Source organism: Cibotium barometz, chromosome 25, assembly GCF_041138505.1.
Source record: "Cibotium barometz isolate CiBa-2024 chromosome 25, ASM4113850v1, whole genome shotgun sequence".
NCBI lineage: Eukaryota > Viridiplantae > Streptophyta > Polypodiopsida > Cyatheales > Cibotiaceae > Cibotium > Cibotium barometz.
Window position 1 is genome coordinate 238,469 of NC_141070.1, and position 3,844 is coordinate 242,312.

Consider the following 3,844-nt stretch of genomic DNA (forward strand, 5'->3'; position numbering starts at 1 on the left):
GGGCACAGCTCTGAATAGTAGGATCAATGAGGCCTAGCCCCCCTCTCTACGACATGGCTGAATGTTCACTCTCCATGCCACCTTGGCCTCCCATCACTACCGGCCAATAAGAAGTTCCGGATCAATCGTTGTACCTGGCCAATACATGCCCAAGAGAGAAGGCCCTGCACGAAGTGATGTATATGGTGGCAAGAAGAATCTGGTTTGCCACCACCACTCTACCTCTACTAGGGAGAGCCTCACAGAACTCCAGTATAAAATCTTCTTCCGAATACTCAGAAGGAGCTGGTGAGCTACTGCTCGGGAGAGATATCAATGCCTACTCGAAAACCAAGATAGCAAACTAGAGTGCCCTCGGGATCCACACACTGAAAAGCCACAACTGGGCGCCAAGCTGCCGGGGCGTGTGCTGAGCCTACCCAAAAACCACATGACGTGCTAGTTGATCTTTGCTACTGATGCATGCCATAAAATCTTAATCGCCTCCACAAATCTTTGGAGATTCCCCACATCTCTTGCAAGGAAGGCTACTGTGTCATCTGCAAACTCTGAGTCAAGCAGCTCCTCCTACATGCGGAGGGGAAGGCACAATCCCTGGAGCCCGGTATCTTGGGCTGAGAGAAAACTACTCATGGCCTCGGCGACAAATAAGAAGAGGTGAAGTGCCAAAGGACATCCCTACTGAACTGAGCGGGAAAGAGGGAATCTGTTACCACTGGCTCCCTGAATGAGAACCTGGCTGTGTGATACTGAGTAAATTCCTGAGACTCCACAAATACACTCCATGGGAAATCCCATCCGGCTCATCGTGCCCTCCAAAAAGCTCCAATCCACCCTATCATAAGCTTTCTCAAAGTCTAGGAGTGGCACTATGAGGTCCTGTTACTTATAAGTGAGTCTAGGCATCCACACTTCATTAAAGACTGGGTAGACAGGTTATAAGTGAGTTTGGGTGGCCAAACTCTCATAAATCAGGCACTCTTTTAAGTAAAAGAGTGTGGACAACTTATTGGGCACCCTCTCCACTTATGGGAGGGGTGTGGCTCTTTTTTAGGTGACCTACTAGTGGTGGCCACCCATTGTTCATTTGGAAAGACTTATCGTCTCCCTAGGGCCCTTCAAGGAAAAGAGGTGCCTACTTCATGAGGAAAATCTTGGAACAGCCGGCAAATGGGTGCTACACTATTGTCCAGCCCTTGGGAGTCCTTTTCAGCTGCTTTCTCTTGGATATGTACATGCTGAAAAAGCTTTGGAGCTTTTCTATCATCGACAATTTGATCAAAAGCTAATTTCTTCTCTCAAAACCAGAAAAATCAGCAGAATTCTCTCTACCTACTCTACATCCGTGTGCTTGACCATTAAGGTCTTCTATGGCTTAGCCTGGTGCACACATGCTTGTGTATGTATGCCAATGGAGCATAACTGCTTGTGGCAAGACACTGGGGATTGGGGAGTGAGGTTCTTTGCAACAAAAGCTGTGGGATCAACCTCTACTTTGACAAAACATGTTTGCAAATGTTTCCATTGCATGGGTGTCATTGGAAATCTGGCATGTGATGCCCATGAAGCTTGTATCTTGAGAAATCCTTGTTGATAATACAGGGGGGTCGGCCCTTTCTGGCCCTGTTACAGTGCCATTAAAATTTCAACATTGCTATCTCGTTTGGTTTTGTGCCATTTCATCTTGTTTAATAGTATTAATAGTTTAAGTGTGACAAGATTGTGCTCGACCCCTTTTGGGGCAATTACACGTGTTGAGATTCTCCATGATGGGAGAGGAATCTGGATGACTCACGCATCACACTCTTGCCCTTATCATGGTTTTTGGCACCTCGCATATGCAAATAAGAACGTGCACACTGCAAGAACCTTGGGATTAGCATGTCCCATTTTGGGCAAAAATAAACTCGAAATCCTTTTCATCTTGCAAACTCTTATGTTGAGCCTCCAAGGCTTGTTGAACCACAAGTAGGTTCAAAACAACCTTACCTTGATTAGGCTCTTGACGGAGCTTCTAATCTCTGCATCACTTCCACAGGCATGAACATCAATTGTGCCTTTTCCATGAAAAGAGGTTTATGAGTGTTCACACTAATCCTTTCTGTCATACTGACCAACAAATATAGTGCAAGCTTCTTGGTGTCTAGGAGTTTTCCTTCTCTTTGGAAGAGTAAGGAAACACAGCTCTGATACCACTGTATCAAATCGAAAGTGTAAGCCTAGCAGGGTGTGCCTGATAGACTCAACCACATATCCAAGAGATAAAGAAATAGAGAGAGGGGGAGAGAGAGAAGGGATTAGGGAACATTGCACAATACACCACACTGAGTGGGGAACAGGCCCTGCTCCCTTTCAGGAATTTATTTAGGAACCATCCACGGGCATGCTGGCCAAGATCAATACAACAATGAGTACAAAAGCAAACAAATATGCCAATGTAGAAACCCAAGTGATCTCGATGTTAGGGCATGAGATCTCTGATGCCTAGCACAACCCACAAGAATCTCTCATCGAGCTAGTACCAGATCCAATATCCAAATCCAAGTCTAAGTCCAAATCCAAATCTAAGTCCAAGTCCAAATCCAAGTCTAAGTCCAAATCTAGATCCAAGTCTAAATCCAAGTTCAAGTCCAGATCCAAGTCCAAGTCCAAATCCAAGTAAACTCAATACCCAATCCTCAAGAAAGCAAACACCAAGTTGGTGATGGAACCCTTCACCCTGATGGCAGATTTATGAATCTGGAGTCAAATCTCTTGCAGAAAACTTGAAGTGTACACGTGGCAATGCCGGTGGCTAAGGGTGGTGTTGCTGGCAGCACTACTGGGCAAAGGCTGAGGGTAGCGTAGAGGGCGGCAAGAAGGAGCACAGCTTGTGGTGGCAAAACTGGGCACGGCACGGGGGCGGCGCAGGAGGCAGCCTTGGCGGAAGATGGAGGTGCAGCCCTAGGCCCAACGGATGGAGAGGGTGGTGAGGTTGAGGATGATGATAAAGATGTTGATGATGATGATCTCCTTGCTCTCCACCCACTTGATGCCAAAAGAGAGGCTCAAGGTTCTTTTTTATACTTTGGGAGAGCCTCGCTTTTTGCTAAAAAGCTCTATCCAAGCTTTTTGATTTGCTTTTGTCTGTTTGCTTTTATATTTTAATAATAATAAAATATTATTCATCTTTTGCCAAAGTTCTTGAATTATTGCTTTTCTAGCTTCAGGGCCTTGCTTTTTGGCCCTAGAGCTGCTTTTTGCAAAAGCGGCATTTAGCTTTTTGATCCGGCTCAGTCTCCTCTTTCAGCGGCATTTAGCTTTTTGATCCGGCTCAGTCTCCTCTTTCCAATGGTGTCCTTGGCTCGCGGTCAACTCAGTCTGACTTTTTGCTTTTTCTTGCTTTTTGTACAAAACTGGTGCTTTTTCCTGAGCCAACTTCATGATCCCTATTCCCATGCTTTCATCAACCTGTCCATGGGTCTGAGCATGTGTTCCATCATGTGAATTAGAGCTGGGAGGGCCAAATAGTTACAGGAAGCATATACCAAGAGTATTTGCACTGAAACATTGTAATTAACCATTGAATTCAGCATAAGCATCGAAGTATCATTTCACAAATACACATCATAAGATTTGCTTCTTTCCATCATCATGACAAATTTACACAACATTAGGGAGGCTACCCTCACCCCCCAACCCCCCTAAACTCGCATTTTCATTACCATTAAGGAGGGAAATATATCAGGCATCATCAGTGGGTAGGCCCAGCCTTGTCAAACTACCTATTTTTTCCACAATGCAAGTGAATTCAGTAGCAAACAATATCTTCCAAATGACTGGCACTCCTGAGCCCTTCATCATC